At 41.1% G+C, this 18,282-nt stretch overlaps 1 long non-coding RNA gene across 16 annotated transcripts in view; it reads left to right on the forward strand.

The window, feature by feature from the left end:
• The window catches only part of LOC110216080 (uncharacterized), a 177,855-nt gene that overhangs the window by 35,308 nt on the left and 124,265 nt on the right, over nucleotides 1-18,282 (forward strand). For 12 of the 16 annotated variants that reach the window (XR_013486322.1, XR_013486328.1, XR_013486323.1 and 9 more), the window contains exon 2: nucleotides 1,937-2,128. The exons of 2 other annotated variants lie outside the window; for them this stretch is intronic. This is a non-coding gene — a long non-coding RNA (uncharacterized LOC110216080). Of the gene's footprint in view, nucleotides 1-1,936; nucleotides 2,129-11,464; nucleotides 11,540-18,282 lie in introns of all 16 variants that reach the window. 2 more of the 16 variants (XR_013486335.1, XR_013486336.1) reach the window with 1 other exon arrangement.

Consider the following 18,282-nt stretch of genomic DNA (forward strand, 5'->3'; position numbering starts at 1 on the left):
AAACATTGATATGCTTTGACACAGCAGTTCCACTATTGAACATATACTAAAAGGAAGTCAAAGAAAGGTGCCACATATATGAAAATATTCACAGTATTTATTTTCTTTTAAAAATATATCTATTTCATTAAATATTTCTTAATTATATGCAAAAACTTTTAACAATCATTTAAAAAAATTTTGAGTTCCAAATTCTCTTGCTCCATAGTGCCCCTCCCCTCTTTGAGAAAGCAAGCAATTTGACAAAAAGTTTCTTTCCAAAGTAGCAAAGGATGGAAAACAAGTGGGTGCCCATCGATCAGCAAATTACTAAACCGATTTTGGTGTGAATTTAGTAAGATATTATGTGGTAAGAAACTACAGCTGTGTAGCATTCAAAGAAACATGAAAGATTTTAATGAACTGATATAGGAGAAGTAAGCAGAAACAGGAGTACCATATACACAATAGCTATAATAATGTAAATGAAGTAAGCAGCAGAAGTGTATACACAACTGTGATATAAATGAAAAGAACTGGAAAAAGGAAGTTGAAGTCTAATGAATTAGAGTATTCAATCTTCATTCTGGACAGTAGGTAATAAAACATAACCTTTTGTCTGGGAGGTGGGGGACTACATGTGCAGAATGTGGCGTGTCTTTGGATTTGATAATATTATTGGTTAGCTTTCCTTTTTTTATTAGTTAGAGGCAGAGGACTTAATATTGGATGTGAGGAAATAACTCAGAAATCTTAAGCTAAATTAGATGTAACTATAAAGAAGTGAGACTGATAAATTCTTGAGTAGCCCCACAGGAGATATCCAAATACATATTCCAAACTCTTTGGAGCAATGGCAGTATTACTGGTATGAGTGTATAGCCTTCTGAGGTCTACCTGCTTTGAGACACAGTATGTGGTTTTTTCTTTTTATATGTATCATGGCATGTTTCATGTGGAACAAACAGTAAGTACACTGGCCCATAGTTGGACAAGATCTCAGTTTGAGTTCTGGTTTCTTGACCGTGTTGAGCTGTGTTGGATATCTTTGAACCAAGTCACATGACTTCTCTGGTTCTTAGTTTCCACGTATGTAAAATGGGGGAAAAATAATATTTTCATAATATCTTCCAGAATTAGTGTGAGGATCAGACAGGATATTGTATATATGGTGCTATGTAAATGCAAGGCGTTACTGTTACTATAATAAAAACAAATCAGTGATGTTACCTTATCATCAAACCTCGAGTGCGAGTGTATATTTAAACATAATTGTTATTCCTAATGCCATGTTCACTCTAGTACTCAATTAATAACCCACATTTTTATAGTGTTTTTAGGTTACAGAATGATTTCCTCATAATAACCCATGAGGTATTGAAGGCAATTATGACTATTCTCATTGTATGAATGGGGAAAAAAGTGTAGATCAGAGAGGCCAGGTAACTTGCCCATGGTCACATAGTTGGTGTTGCCTGGGATTTGAACCTGTGTCTCACGATTGACAGATAAGTACCCTTTCAGTCACCCTTTTAGTGACATTTCAGTCGTGTCCAACTCTTTATGACCCCTTTTTGGGTTTTTTTGGGCAAAGATACTGGAGATAGTTTGCCATTTCTTTCTACAACTTATTTTATAAATGAGGAAACTGAGGCAAACAGGGTGAGGTGACTTACCCAGGGTCACACACAGCTTGTAAAATGTCTGAGGCTGGATTTGAACTCATGAAGCTGAGTCCTGGCTCCAGGTCCAGTGTTCTATCCATTGTGCCCATCACTGTCTTCCTAAGGGAGGAATCTGCAAATATAAGAGCTTGAAGGGGCCTTAGAAGTCATATGGTCTACAGAGAAGAATGGAAAGACTTACCCAGACTGATGTAAAGTGAAATAAGCAGAGCTTACTTGCTTGTTAAGTTTATAGGCTTTAATTTAATTCAAGGCCTTTCTTTACCTTCTAGTTGAAGAAGAAAGTTGCATGTACACGAAGCATCGAATAGTAGAAATGATATATACACTTAAACAATGTATGCAGTGTAAATAGAATGAATCACTACAAAACAGTTGAAGATGAATGTTGTGAAATTTAAAAAGAAGAAACTTGGCCCCAAAGAGGTGATATTGAGTGCCCTCCCCACCCCGGTTTTCCACAGGTATGCAGCAGTGCATGTAACTTAATTTTTTCAATGTATTGATAATTTTGCTGATCTATTTTCCTCTTTAAAAAACAACTTTGTTACAAGGGAAGGGATGTCTCTGGTCAGAAAGAGATACAGGAGGAAATCTGGTTGATTCGGAAACAAAAGCTATCACTAAAAAATCTTTTCTTTTAAAAATAAATAATCTAATCTAAATCCTTGTCACTTTTATTGAGCAGCATAGAGGTTGTGTGATTTAGTGAAGGTCATGAAGCTAGTGTCATAGCTGGAATTTGATCCTGAGCATCTTTAATTGCAAGCCCCACAGTGGATCCTTTTAGATGACACTGCCTTCTTTTAACATTGACTAGAGTCCCGAATGTGAAGAAGTGGACGTTAGCCCTTGTTAGAATTCTCCTTCATTGTAAGTAGGTGCTGTTACCCACGAAACTGAAAATAGGATCCATTCTTTGCCCAGGTTCATCTGATGAGCTGTTAGTTTGGCCTACGTGCCTCATGGCTGCCAGCCCGTAAACCTCAGGAAAGAGAAAGGAGCAGTGTGTCCATCCAGAGGATATTCTGGAGCCCTTGATAATCAAATCCCATTGTAAAAGTCCTGTTTGAGTTACAGTTTTTTAATCTTTGTTCCAGTGGAAAACTTTTACAGGCTGTCCCAAGCAAATCCTAAATCCTGTTTGTAACACAGAGGGCCTTAAAATAGCCTTAGATGCTGGAAGAGGGGTCTCCAGAGGGAAAAGAGAAATGTGGAAACAATACCTTTTGCAGTCTGGTGGCACAGACCTCCGTCCCTCCCCTCTTTAGCTCTGTCCTCCCCTGATGAATCTGGCGCCCTCAGATAGCACTGCTTCCTCAGTTAGGTACATAAAGGCTTTCATGCCTTGTCCCAGCTCTGACAATAAAGGAGCCCTCACAAAGAGGGGTGGCTCTGAATTGTCCACTCCAGATGTGTCAGTGCTGGTTGAGGTCCTAGCCCAAGAGCCGGATCCCTGGCTGAAACCATATTAGGCCAAACTGTGTTAGAGGAACTGCTGGTGAGAGCATTCATGTTGCTGCAGAGTGTCCATTTGGAGAGGGCTGCAAGGGCCACACCCTCATTTAGGTAGCTGGGCCAGGTGTGGAGAGATGGGAGCTGCAAGCTGCCCTGAGACATGGTGGGGTGGGGGGGAACGTTGTAAGAAGCCTAAATTGTCAGAATTGGAAGGGACCCCAGAGGCCATCTGGTCTAGCCTCTCTGTGAACAAGAAACGTGTGCAGCATCTTGGGAATGACAATTTTCTTCAAGGGGCTGTAATGTCAAAATGGAATTAGAAGGCTTCTTTTGGGACCAGGAGGGCAAGAACTAGGATGGAAGGTGTAGAGAAGCAATTTTCCGTGTGATGTAAAGAAAAACTGCCAGGAATTAGTTATACAAAAGCGGGATGGGACGTCTCAGAATGTAGGGTGTTTCCATCTACAGTTTCACAGTTGTAAAGGATGTCAGAGACCATCTAATCTTAACCTGAATTTAAATATTTATATTTAAAATTAGATTAATAAATTAATAAAATATTTACATTTATTATATTTTTTAATTTATATGAAATTTTTTAATAAAGGTATTTCAATTTAATTGGTTTTCTTTGTAATCCTGTATATTTTATTTTATTCATTACTACATAAAATTATTCTGCAGAGTCTATATAAGACTTTACCAGGCCACCAAAGAGAGATCCATGACACAAAAAAAAGTTAACAAACTCTGATTCTAATTCACCCCTCATTTCACAGATCAGGAAACTGGGCGCAGGAGCGTTGGCTGATCTATATATAATCAGTATTTTGTTGTTTTCAGTGTCGGGCATAAGCCCACCTGAATTGACCAGTAGCCATTAAGAATGATAATAATAAAAAATCACAATATGGTAGTGCCTTCAGGATTACAAAGCTTCCTTTTCAGAGCAATCCTGTGAGAAGAGAGGCAGTACATAGGTATTAATTCCCCTTTTTAGGCTCAGCCTCTCAACCGAAGTCATGCAGCTAGTAAGTAGTGGAGCTGAGATACCTGCTCAGGACTCTTAATTCCAAATCTGTCATTTTCTGCTTTAACTCAGGCTATGTAGATATATACCGGGTGAGAATCAAGTTTATGGTGGTCATGCTTCAGTTTAAGAAAATATGGATGCTCTGTTGAAAGGTAAAATCGTTAAGCAGATAAATTAAAGGGTTTTGTTGACATTACAAAGAAACTCCTTTAGATAACAAGCTTGTGGTTGTTCCATTGTTTTTCAATTATGTTTGACTCTTTGTGACCTCTCTGGGGTTTTCTTGGCAAAGATACCAGAATAGTGTGCCATTTCCTTCTCCAGCCCATTTTACAAAGAAGGAACTGAGGCAAATAGAGTTAAAGTGACTTGCCCAGGGGTCACAGAGCAAATATGTGTCTGAGGTCAGATTTGAACTTGGGTCTTCCTAACTCCAGGCCCAGGACTCTTATCTACTATGCCATCTACTTGCTTCATAATAATGAGCTGGAATGCATTTAAATTCTTGTTTATAGGTTAATAGCTGTTACTTAGGAAGCCGTGGTTTGGAGGAAAAAGAGGTGTAAAAAACTCTGGACTTGGAGGCTGAGTTGTTGGAGGTCTTGATCCATCAATCTTTTTTCCCCCAACAGGTTTACAGTCTGTAAGCATTCAATTTGGTACTTGTATTATTTGATGTTTCATGTATGTGCATCTTTCTTCTTCATTTAGAGGGTAAGGCCTACACACTTCAGCAAACAATAAACAAACTTCTTTTTCCTCTTTTAGATAATTTAGCTGTTTTCTGATTTGAAGTACAGTTTGGGTTGGCAGACACTGGGCGCTAGGTAACCTCTGAGTTTCCATCAGACTCTAGTTCTGTGGCTCTGTTATTGCAGTGAGCTGCACACAGTAACTGGGCATATAACAGCCAGTGATTAGCACCTGCCTATTGGTCTATTAATACAGGTTTTTTTTTAGCTGTTTAAACACTGCTCAGTCTTAGAGTCAGTAGCCCCAGATTTGAATCTTGGGTCTGAGACTTTCTGGCTTTGCGGCCCAGAACCTCTCTGAACCTCAGTTTCTTACTGGGGAAGTGGAACAGCTCCTCATCAATGTATTATTCACCTCTCTGGGCTGTTGCGGGGAGAGCATTTTGTGAACCTGAACGTGTTAGGGAAATGTGAGCCATTGCCATCAGCTAGAGTTATTTTTGGCATCGCCTCTGAAGATGTGGAAACTTGTGGAAAAGGTGATGTTGGGTGTTGCTCAATTATTGATGTTGCTTGTGCATTATTGAAGGGATTTATTTGCATTATTTAGCTGAATTATGGCATTTGTGATAAGTGGGAGAGACGCCTGGCTGGAGCAGCCTGATTTCAGTCTCAGTAAATAGACCTGAAATAATAAAAGCTGCTTTTTCTTCCTGGTCTGAACTCCATGAAGATAGGCGCAGCTAAATTGATGACCCACTGCCTCCTTCCTTTCCTCCTCCGTCTTCCTTTAAAAATCATTGTTAATATAAATGTTTTATTGGTGCCTCTTTATGTCGTTGTCACTCCCCATTCTCTACCACATTCTCAAAGAAACCTTGAAGAAGGCAGGACTCTTGCATTAGATGTTGCTGTATAGGAATTAGAGAGAGGGCCAGGAAGATGATCCAATAAGGAAGAAGAGTACGAGCAATAGAATGGAATGTGAATAATGAAAAAATATCTATTAAGCATTTACTGTGCACCGGGCAAAAGAAGGCATTGGGGGTTAGTTAGAGAGCTGGGCTTGGAACCAGGAACCCAAATTTAAGTCCTGCCTCTGAGATACATACTGGCAGTTGGACTCTTGGAAAGGCATTTACTGGGCTTTAGGCAATTCTGTGACACTAGAATGTGCCAGCCTGCATTAGTAGAGGGAGTTTTCTCATCTGGGAGTTACTTATATCAGTAAAATAACATGTCTGGTCCCTATCCCTGTGTGCCAGTCACTAAAGGCTGAGGATACAAATAAGAAATGAAGACATTCCCTTCCCTCAAATAGTGTACAGTTCTGATAGACAGAAACGGCTTATATAGAGGGGAATGATGGTCAGGGAAAGATGTTTTGGTCTGGAAAGTCACTGGGCTGGTGAGCAGAGATATAGCACAGTCAGTTGATAGGTTTGATTGAGAAGCAATGTTAGTATTGATTCCCTGAGCAAGAAGTAAGAAAGGAGATGGGGGATAATTGCTCGGAGGCTGGTCATAAAATGGCCAGAGTGAAAGAGCACACAGTAGGTTGACTAGATCCAGGTAGGTCTCACCAATCAGGAGGACTTGCCTAGACCCAGGTCCCCAGGGAGAGAGTTCCATAGCCTTCCCAGGGCCTGGCTTAGTAGGGGGATATAGCAGCAGGAGCAAAGTGGTTGTAGGTGTAGGACAAAGTAAAAAGACTTTACTGATTGATAATTCCCAGCACAGGGCATTCAGTCACTTATATGAATGTAATCAGATACTATTGTGCTATAAGAAATGATGAAAGGTATGGGCTTAGAGAAACCTGAGATGACATGTATGAGCTGATGGAATGTAAAGTTAACAGAACCAAGAAAAACACAACAATATCGTAAAAATCAACCACTCTGAAAGACTTCAGATAAAAGCAATGACCAACCATGATTCTGAAGGATTGTTGTTGATTTAGCCTTCTCACTTTCTGACAAAGGGAATGCACTCAAGATTCAGAGTGAAGCATACATTTTTGGGCAAGGACAGTGTATGGAATTTGTTTTGCTTGACCATGCATATTTGTTACAAGGGTTTTGTTTTTCCTCTTAAATTGGGGTTGAGTGAAAGGGAGAAAAAGTAAATTCTTATTAAAAATGGAATTTTTAAAAAAGTCACTTCAACTTTCTTGTACCACAGTTTTGTTATCTGTGAAATAAGGATAATGATACTGTCCTGTTTACCTCCCAGTGAGTTGTTGGAAGGCTCTTAGGAGATAATGTAGTGAATGCACCTTGCCAAGTGCAAATGGTGCAGATATTTGAGTGACATAGTGGGGAGAGACCTGATCCAGATTTATAGCAGTATGTGGGAGCAGGGTGCCACTCTCACAGAAGGGGTGTCTCTATGCAGGATTAGGCCAGGCTTGCATCTGGACGAGTGAGGCAGGGGAAGCTAGTAGTAAATTCTGGGCCCCTCTGTTTTTGTTTACTTCCCCCTCAACCCAGGAATATTTTTAACCTCTCAAGGCCTCTCCGTAGTTGGGGGTCAAAGCAGTAGCCTAACCAGTTTTCTGTTGCAGAGCTCAGTTTTCTAAAACTGTTTCCTGAGGCCCAAGGACAGTCTGGATCAGGCCTAGAGGCTACAGAACAGCTCAAGGCCAAGTGATTAAGGAGGACTCTATGGTTTGAGCCTCCAGATTTTAGTACATGGTGTTCAGAGGAGCAGAGGTTGAAGGACTAGTTTTCTATCAGATAAAAGGCAAAGTCCCTATGTAGGTATTGAAATATTCTCTTGCATTTGAAGTTGCTATCATTTTTTTTTTGCAAAGTTGCTATCATTTAAATGTAGTTAAGAAGAAGGAAAAGAAGAAAAATGTGAGAAAAATAGTAATATAACTGCATTGGAAATTCACATATGTAACTGATGACATGCTATTTCCAAATGTATATTTCCCATAAAATCATAGAATATCCACTTGGGAAAGGGACTGGGAAAACCATCTAGTCAGGCCCTCTTCGTTTTTTATATGGGGAAACTGAGGCCCAGAGATGTGAATAATAATATTAATGATACCACCACCACCACCACTACTACTACAATAATAATACTAATGATTCTACTACTACTACTGCCACTTCATCCTTGAAGCCTTTCTAGCTTGGTGTAAGAGTGGCTGGTGCTTACACTCCATTGGCACAGCTTTTGAGAACCTGGAATCTCATTGAACTTCCAGATGAGGCAATTGAGGTTCAGAGAATTAATATCTTCCCAGAGGTGCACAGTCAGTAGAAGTGGGATATGAACATTGATCCTTCAGCTCCAAATCCAGTGTTTTCCACTGTTCATTGGACTGGCCTCCTTAGCACACACACCGCCCTATCTGTGAATGTTCTCATTGGCTATACTTGGTGCCAGGAACATTCTCCTTCCTCATCTCCACCTCTTTGCTTCTCTGGCTTCTAAGTCTCAGCTGAAGTCCTACCTTCTGTAAGAGGCCTTTTCCAGTTCTCCTTAATCTTAATGCCTTTCCTCTAAGACTAACTCCAGTTTTTCCTGTGTATGGCTTATTTGTACATTATACCTGGAGCTTCTTCAGAGCAGGGATTGTCTCTTACCATTTTTTTTTATCTCCAGGTTTTAGCACAACCTAGGTGAGTGTCATCCTTGACTCCTTCCTCTCTCTCCTCCCCTTATACCCAGTTAGTGGTCCTGTCATTTCCACCTTTGTAAAGTCTCTTACTGATGGCTCCTTCTCTCCTCTGACACTGCTGTCACCTTATCTCCTAAGGCCTTCCTTATCTCATACCTCATGACTATTGCAGTAGCTGGCTGGTTGGTCTTCCTTGCCTCAAATCTCTCTCCACTCCAAATCTGTCCTCTCTGCTCAGCTATCAAATTGATCTTCCTAAAATGCAGAACTGACGCTATCACTCCTCTTTCCTTCAGTATATGTAAACTCCATTGGCTCCCTGTTACCTCCAGGACCAAATATATAACCCTCTGTTTGGCTGTCAAAGGCCTTCATAACCAGGCTCGTATTGCCATTCCCCTTCGTGTAGTCTACAACATAGTGACATTTGCCTCCTTATTGTTCCTCGAACAAGGTGCTCCATCTTCTGCTGGCGGTGTTTTCATTGGATGTCCCACATGCCTGGAATGTGCTCCCACTTCATTTGCACCTCCTGACTTCCCTGACATTCTTCAGGTCTCATCGAACCCCCATCTTGTGCAAGAAGCCTTTCCCAGTCCTTAAACTTAGTACCTTCCCTCTGCGATCACCCCCATTTGTTCCCCACATATCTTGTTTGTACATAGTTGTTTATATGTTGGGGTGCGCCCCCCCATTAGACTTGTGAGCACCTTGAGAGCAGGGACTTTTTTTTTTGGCATTTATTTGCATCCCCGCTGTTTACAGTGACTGACACATAGTAGGTGCCTCATAAATGCTAGTTGACTGACCAGTAAAAAGCACTACAGAGATGTGAGTTATAAATGCTGACACATTTGTCTGTCTATCTTGGAAATTCAAGAGCAAGCATCCCAATGTGGATAATTACTCTGAGAAATTATGTTTGATTTGCATCTGATCACAGCGATTTCAGCTTTATAGTTTCTGAGATGACGGAAGTGAAGACAACCATGGTATCCCTAAATCAGCTGTGTTTGCTTTCAAAGGGCCATTCAGTCCCAAAGACTTTTCTTGCCTACCTAATGTTGTGTGTATTAGATTCAAAATCAGAGGACATGTAGATCATTAAGCCAGAAGCTCAGTTCTAGTTGGCTGTCTGTAATGAGATGTTTGATCTTGGACAGGTCTCCTAGATTCCTTGTGCCTTAGTTTCTCCTTTAACTGATTCAGTGGAAATAATAGTTGTCAGGAGAAGCCTTAAAGTTAGACATAAACCTGGATATATATATATATATAGTGTGCCATCCTAGATTGCAAATCATCCAAGTAATGAGTAAGTAAATACTGAATATCTACTGTGTACAAGGTACTGTGTTAGACATTGTGGGGGAGACAATGAAGTATAGTTATAACTGGCATTTAATTGGTACTTGATATGCAGCCTGGCATAGTGGATTGAGAAGGGGTCTCTGAGTCAGAATCTAGACTTAGATTTCAGTTCTCCCTCTGATTCATACTCGCTCTATGTCCTTCCATCAGTCACATAATTAGTGACCCAGTCAGCTTTCTCACACTGCAAATTATAGAGCAGGTCCTCATGTGCATTGGTAGGGGGAGTTTCCACACTGGGATTTCTCTCTGTCAATATTACAGGTGCAGTTTAAAAAAAAAAAGGCTGGGGCAGTGTTCAGGATTATTCAGTGTTTTCCAAAGTTTTTTCTTCCATTCTATTTCCAGGCTAGTTCTCCTGATTTCAAGCCTAGCCAACCTTCTACTATACCATATATGGATAGCATTCTTTCTTACAGTCTGTTTGGTTGACCGGTCACAAACATCTTGTCAATTAATACCAGAATATAGGGGGAGAAATGGAAGAGTTGCCATGGCATAAAATACCTGCTGGAAGTTAAGGGGATGATGAGTTTATTGATGGCTAGAGAGGAACTAAGCTGGCCTGTGGGGTTTGGATAGGATAAGGGAGAATGTGAAAAAAGTTATCGACAGAGGGAACCTAAAAGTGGTTTGTGGGGGCCAATGAGGTGGTTGGCCTGGCTGGCTTAGTGATTTTTATGTATGAGAGTAGTGGGAAAGTGGCCAGAAAACTAGCTTGGGGGTGGGAGGGGGACCAAGATGGCAGGGATCTTGAATTTCAGGGTGAGGAGTTTGGACTTGACCTGACCAAAAAAGATTTCTGACTATACTTTTCTCCTCCTGATATAAATCTTCCTGAGTGGCTGTGGCCAAAACATTCATCATCTGTTAGCCAACTTTCTGTGAATGTAGCTAGGCTAGTCCTGGGATGATCAAGGCCATTACTGGGTCCGTATTGAAGTTTGTCCAGCTTGATGTAGGACCTGTCAGAGCTTGTAGCCTGTGGCCTAGAGGGTTGCAGATTATCGCCTTTCCTGGTGAGGCATTGGGGTAGGGAAAAAGAACCCTCTAAACCAGAAACCATGCTTTCTAGTTACTAAATAACCTTTGGATAGAACTTCATTTTGTTTTTAAGGTTGTTTTTTTTAAAGTTTTGATTTAAGAGAGCATGGGGCAGCATAAGCATAATGTTACAGAGAGAATCCAAGTCCCTTCACCTCCCTGGGCCTTGGTTTCCTTTTTTACAAAATGAGAAGGTTGAAGTAGCTGACCTGAGGTGCTGCCAGGTTCTAAATCTGTGATGCTCTGAGGTTGCAGATGTTATTTTAAAAACGGCAGTGGTTACCTTTTTCGTGTACTGGCTCTTTAAAGATAGCCAGTCTATATTATTGGAAGCTAAGCCTCTAGTTCCCTAATGTGTGAAAAACTGGAGGATGGCGCACTCCCTCCAGATGGAGAGCCAGGAAGGCATCCTGACTATTTCCTCTCAGTCTGGGTCCTCTCCCAGCTTTCCGGCTTTCATGAGTGTGTGTGGGGGGGAGGAACAGTTTCCCTTGCTTGGTCCCCAACTCTAACCGTCAGCCTTCCAGGATGACCTCACTTGGATCTCTGCCTTTTGCTTGTTTTGGAGGTGCTGAGAAGTCCATCATGTGGCTTTCACGGGTTTCCTCGTCATTGGTGGTGGAGGGCCATGGATGGCAGCCACGTGAGTAGCCCCTGAGTGGGGGGGCACTATGAAACATTCCCCAGCCATGAGCCCCAGGGCAGAGCTGGGGAGAGAAGGAGGGGAGAAGAAATCGGAAAAGGATGGGAGATTGCTTTCATTCCTGCCAGCTGACTAAGATTGGCCTGGGAGTCCATCCTGGCAGGGAATTTTCCTGGAGGAAGAGAGGGCTGGGCTTGGGGGGCTGAATCAGGCTTGTGACAACTTGCCATTTCTAATCCCACTTTAAAGAGAATCACCGGAAGAGAAAGGTCTGAGTCAGAATCCACGAAAACACTGAACACATTTGTCTGCCTTCATGTTCCCTGCTGACTAATGTTACCCAGAATGTTACTGAGACACACAGCCCTCTCTGTGTGCTGGGTCAGAGAGGAAAAATGTGACACTTTTTTTCCCCCTCTTGAGTCTTTAAAATTGGCAGAGGGCATGACCCTGTGTCCCGTTTGCCACCCCCAGTTTTATTTCTTCCCCATCATGTCCATTTTGCTGAGACTTAGAGGATTACACATCCCTCAGGGACACATGCCACATTCTTTCTAGCCTTAGCCTGCCTTGTGGCATCTTCTCTGTCCCTTTGAAAATCAGTGTCCGATGGTGTAGCTCATCCTGGCAAATTGAGTGGGAAAGGAGCCAGGCCAGTGGTTAAACAGGCTTTTAGTCTGAATGGTAACTTGGTATTGAGGAGGAAGGGAAATAAACCAAGAATGTTCCCAGGAGAGAACAGGACAGAGCTAACAGGCAGAGGAGAGTCACTCTTAAAACAAGATTTCTACATGAGATAGGGGCTCTTTGGAACTCAGAGTGATGACCAGGGGCATGCAGGGGCCTTTGGGGCCTAATGAGTAGATACATAACCACATTCATAGAATCATAATCCAGGTTAGAAGGGACCTTGAAGTTCATTTAGTCCAGCCCCCTTTGTGAGAGGTATGATGGAATCAGAAGATCTGGGTCCAAATCCTAGCTGACATCTACTAAACTGTGTATTAACAGGCAAGTCCTGTAATCTTGTTTCCTTTGCTGTAAAATGGGGACTAGAATACCTCTTGGGGTTGTTGTTATGATGGTATTTGTTAAGTCCTTTAAAAGCAATACTGTGGTTACTATTTCAAAAATTTGGATAGGCTTTTGTTCAGTTGCTATCACTTACATTTCTTCCGCATGTGTCTCCCACTTCCCCCTCCCAATGAACCACGCCTTATAGCAATTAAAAAAAAAAAACCAAAACAACCCTGACCTATCAAAAAATGTCTGATTTGCATGCAGTGTTCCAAATCTGTGGACCCTCCCTTTTTCAAAAGACTGGAGGTGGGGGATGTCTTTTTATACCTCTTCTTCAGGATCAGTTTTGGTTATAGTAATTTCTCAGTATTGTTTTGATTGTGTTGTTATTTCCATTTATATTATTCTCGTCATTGTATGTGTTTTCCTGACCTTTCTTACATCACTATCAGTTCATAAAAGTCTTTCCATGGTTCCTTATTTTTCATCACGTTTGTCATTTTTTCAATAGCACAGTAATTTTTTCAATATTATTTTTTTAAAGTACTCCTTAGATTATTACCACAGATGGAGAAATAGGTCCAGAGATTAAAGTGACAAGGTCACATAGTATTTCAGTTCCCAAACCCCCAAATTCCCACTTGGCTTTTTGCCCTTTCCTAATAAAGACAGCATTCATCAGTTAATTAAATTATCAGATTAAAGTTAAGACTATCAGCAGAGGCCCAGTCTATTAATTTACAAAACACTGATTGACTTTAGCCAGAGGGTGGACATTATTCATTGTGGCCATTCTTTCCTTAACCTTATTGGATAGATAGGGTTTGGCATGTCCTGAAAGGAAGGAAGTTCTTTCTGGTAGTGATTGTTGTAGTAGAAAGAATTCCGTGATTGGAAATAGACTAAAGATTGAGATTTGAAATTTGGAGGGAGCATGACTTGGATCTGGCCTGAAAGTAAGGTGGAGACTTTATTTATGAGCAAGATAAGCCCTTCGGTTCTAGTCTAGGATGGTTCTAGGGGTGGAATCAAGATTTCTCTTGGGAAAGAAGTGAGGATAATAGCCCTAGTGGAGAGAGACAGTATGATGTAGAGGTGATCTACAAGTGAAGGAGGGACTTAAATTGTAGAACATTTTCTTGTAAGTGTTAAATGTTATTGTAATTTCCATCCCTGAAGGGGGAAAATGTTTGAGGGAGAAGTCTGGGTTGATCCACCATAGAATGAAAAAGCTGACCAGTGCCAGTGGTGAAAAATGCTACATACCTCCTGACAGAGAGGCTGTGATCTAATATGCATAATGAGGAACACATTTTTGGACTTGGTTGGTGTGGGAATTTTGGAATAAGGTGGGAGGGATAAAAAAAAATTAATGCTTTATAATTAAAAAAATTTTCAGTTAGAATTCATTTAGAAGCATAGAATATTGGAGGTGAGGGCTCTTAGGACATTCAGTTTGATTCAGCACACATTTATTAGCTACGTGGAAGCTGCTGCATTGATTGTTATGTAAGACAAAAAGGACAGAGTAATTGTGTAACATCCCCCCCCCCCCAGCAGCTAACATTCTAGCATATGTGAGGGGATCATAGAACATTAGAATGTTAGCGTTGAAAGATACCTTATAGCTTATTGATCAACAACCATTTATTTAAGCACTTGTTACTCGCGTGTTCCTCCCTAATGAGATTCCTTCATGTTATAAATAGGGAAACTGAAGTGCTTTTTAAAAAAAAATTAATTATAGTCAGCCTTGGAGCTGAAGAGATGCAACTAAGAAGTCTTGGAGGTGTCCAAGTATGAGCCAGAGAATAGGTGTCTTCTAGGGTGAAGAAGGGGTTGGGATGGAGAATTCAAAGATTTTGTATTCCTTTAGCATATTGGAATATAGTCTCTGTTGCATTGTGATTCTGCCTGTAGGGAAGCAAGTTCCTATCTGTTGTCAAAACTAAAGATTAGTAGAGTTTGTGAAGTGTCTTGCTAATAAGGCCGATAGGCTATAGGAGGAGTGTTTGATGAATGATTTGAGAGATAGTGTGGTATGGACCAGCCTTCCAATCTCAGCCCAGGTCACATTGCTTAACTTTTCTGTGCTCCGCTTTCCTCTTCTATACAATAGAGAAAATACTACATGCATTACCTATTCCTGCATGAATTTTTTAAATTAGTTTTTTTTTCAATTATAAAGCACTGTTTGTTTGCCTCCCATCTTACTTCAAAATTCCCACACAGATCATGTCCAAAAATGTATTCCTCATTTTGCATGTTAGACCATAGCCTCTCTGTCAGGAGGTATGTAGAATTCTTCATCACTGATCCTGTCAATAAACATTTTTTAAGCATTCACAACATGCCAGGCACTGTGCTAAGTGCTGGGGTATACGAAAAGAGGTAAAAGACAGTTTCTGCCCTCAAGGAGCTTACATTCTACAAGCAAATATGTGCAAACAGGCTCTATGCGGCAGAAATAGGAAATAATTAACAGAGGGAATGCACTGGAATTAAGAGGGGCTGGGGAAGGCTGCCTGTAGAAGATAGGGTTTTCATTGGGACTTAAAGGAAGCCAGGGAGGTCAGTAATTGGAGCAGAGGAGGGAAGGCATTCTAAGGCATAGGGGACAGCCGAGGAGAATGCCCAGAGCTTGAGAGCATCTTGTTTGTGGAGCACTGAGGAGGCCAGAGTCACTTGATGGCAGAATTTTTGTAGGGGACTAAAGTGTAAGAAGACTGAAAGGGTAGGAGAAGAGCTAGGTAATTAATATAGGGTAGCACTTTGAATGCCAGACAGAACCTTTTTTTTTTTTCTTAGAGGTTATTGGGAACCATTGGAGTTCTGGAATTATTAATCTTTTTGTTGATCAGATTGTCTTTACAAAGTCGATGTTATAAATTGTTCACTTCATTCACTCTGCATTAGTCCAAATGTATCTTCCTAGGGGTCTCTGAACCTGTCCTTCTCTTTATTTCTTATAGTACAATAGTATGCCATTACATTCATATACTATAATTGGTTCAGCCAGTCCCTCATTGACGGACACCCCTTTAGTTTCTGGTTTGTTTGCCGCCACAAGAAGAGCTGCTCTGAATACTTTTGTGTGGAGGACCTTTTCCTCTTTCTCTGATCTGGTGGAGGGATTTTGACATTGATGCACAGATGAAATCCAAAGTCTGGACCAAAAAAATACCCCCCCACACTTAGAAAATAGAAGTGGATTGGGAAGTGTGGCAAGATAGACTCAGAGTTGAACCTGGAGTCAAAAACTAGTTCCTTGACCATGGGGAAGTCATTTATCCACTTTTAGATTCTTAGTTCCCTAATCTTATTTTTTGAAGCTCTCTCTGATGGAGCTGTCTGTAGCGAGTGCTTTCCAAACAAATTTGTCTGTAGTGTAGCACTTTCCAAACAAATTTGAGCTGTTAAATATAGGGAGACGGCAAATTGGACCTATGATTTCTTTAATATAGAGAACTCTCAGGTAAGGAAAGCCCCTCCACCAGTGAAGTTCGGTACCTTATTTTGTCCAGATTACTGAGAGTGTAAGTGACTTGCCCAGGGTCACACAATCAGTATGTATCTAACGTCTGCTTGTACACTACAGGTCCCTTTAATTCTGAGGTTGGCTTCTGTCCGTTCTTGCATAAATGTCTTGTTCTGGGGCCATTGATTCTGACCTGAATTAGTAATCCTGGTTTGGTAAAACCTAAAGATACTTATGTTACTATGGAAACAATTAAGCTGTCCTATATTCTACATTATGTCAGCCTCCTGCATGGTTAAGGAAAAGGGAGCGTTGACTATAACTAGGACATCTGCTGAATACAGAGACACTGGGCAGAGTAAGGGAAGGGGCCAGAAGTGAAAATAGAATTTGCGTTTCTAATAAGTAGGCATTTGAAATTTTCAAGTGGTTATGTTAGGAAGAAGGGTTTTGCTAAAGGATGGTAAATACAGTGAAGTCCAAGAGCCACCAGGCCCTCCTCCCCACCTTTTGCATTTGTGAATACAGTGTATGCTATGGGGCTTTTACTTTAGTGAGAGCATTTATTAAGCACTTACTGGGTGTTGGGCACTGTGCTAAGACTTAGGGATGCAAATACAAGCAAACAAGATACCTAGCTTCGAGGTTTGACATGGCTGAGAAGTGAGATGGAAGCTTGGATCTGGGCAAGAAAAGGAGAAGGTTCACCAGTCATAGTTTCCAGTATTTGAAATCAGGATACTAATGGGCCAGAAGGAGACTGTTCATGAAGTATCCCCTCATTCTCTCCCCAAGATGAGATTATATATGTAAAGTGCTTTGTAAACCTTAAGCACTAAATAAAAGTGAGCTGTTTGTTATTTCTTTTTCCTTTCTCAGATGACATACTTTATTTCAGTTTTTCTATATAGTTCTTTATTTGCTAATGTTGTAGCCTATTTGAGCTCAACCATATATCTCCCCGTTGCCCTGTAAATTAATGTTAGAGACCTTCTTATCCCCATTTTGTAAATGAGCAAACTGAGGCTCAAAAATGTTAGATGACTTGTCCATGGGCACTCTATGCTTGAGTGTTAGAGATAGGATTTGAACCCAGGGAGTCTCTCTGCGTGGGTCCACTCTTTGTACAACCTCATGTTCTCTTTAGGTCAGGGTGTGTGTGAGAGAGAGACAAGAGAGTGAGAGCGAGTGAGTCAGAGAGGTAGTGTTAGAGTCAGAGAGACAGACACATACAGAGTCCTCTGGCAGTTGTTTGGTGAAGCCTACTTCTTTGCAGAATGTTGCCAACACTCATTATATAATAGAAGGAAATGTTAATTATCATTTAGAGGTTAATGAAAATAAAGACATAAATTTGTTTTCCCATCCAAGTTCATGGACATCCCCCACATCCTTCTAAAACTATCTTAATCCTGCTGCTCTAGGCATTTTCGAGTTTCAGCTAGGGAACTTTTCTTTAGTGTATATCTTTTCTTTTTAAGGTTATATCCTCAGGGTGTGGTCCACATGAAGAATAATGCTTCTTTACTGGCTTATCTGTGACATAATGCACCGTGAATAAGTCAGTTTATTTATTGGTCCTGTGACTGGCAGCCAGCAGCAAAGTGAAGCTGTGGGAACTAAGGGTAGCCAGGAGGAGTCATGTGCAGGGAAGGATAAGTTACTGGAATCAACCAGGTACAGCCATTAAAAGGAAATAATTTGGCTTCCTTGGGTAACCTGGCACAGGAGAAGAGCAGGTTTTAGCAGGAGCAGGCGGTGTTGTAGGAAATGGGGTTGGCCGAGTCTACGGGGAATTGGTTCCTTCTGAGGAGCGCTGGGGTGCAGTGTGGGGCTGGGAATCTGGATAGAGCCACCCATTGGAGGTTCCATGAAAGAATGAATGGTTCAGAGAGCCACCTTTGCTTGATGCTGTGGATTGAGGAAACAGGACTTGAAATTCTAAGTGTGAACGCTGCTGATCAACCCCACCCTCCTTTGAAGAAATGCTATACTTGGCTTTGGAGTTGAGACTCCCAACAGTGGGTTCTCTGATTTTTACCGTTAACCAACTGAATGAGTCTCATTTTCCACAGAGGAGCTAATATATGTGAACACATTATCAGCTGTCAAATGCCCTACAAATAGAAGTTGTTATTGTTGTTATTCAAGTAAGCTTTGCCCAACTAAGTTGTAGCCCTTTGAGGGTGGGGATTAATTATGTCTTAGATATCGTAGAGGATTTTAGCTTAAAGGGCCCTTAGAG

Source organism: Phascolarctos cinereus, unplaced genomic scaffold, assembly GCF_003287225.1.
Source record: "Phascolarctos cinereus isolate Bilbo 61053 unplaced genomic scaffold, phaCin_HiC Scaffold_4;HRSCAF=312, whole genome shotgun sequence".
Taxonomy (NCBI): domain Eukaryota; kingdom Metazoa; phylum Chordata; class Mammalia; order Diprotodontia; family Phascolarctidae; genus Phascolarctos; species Phascolarctos cinereus.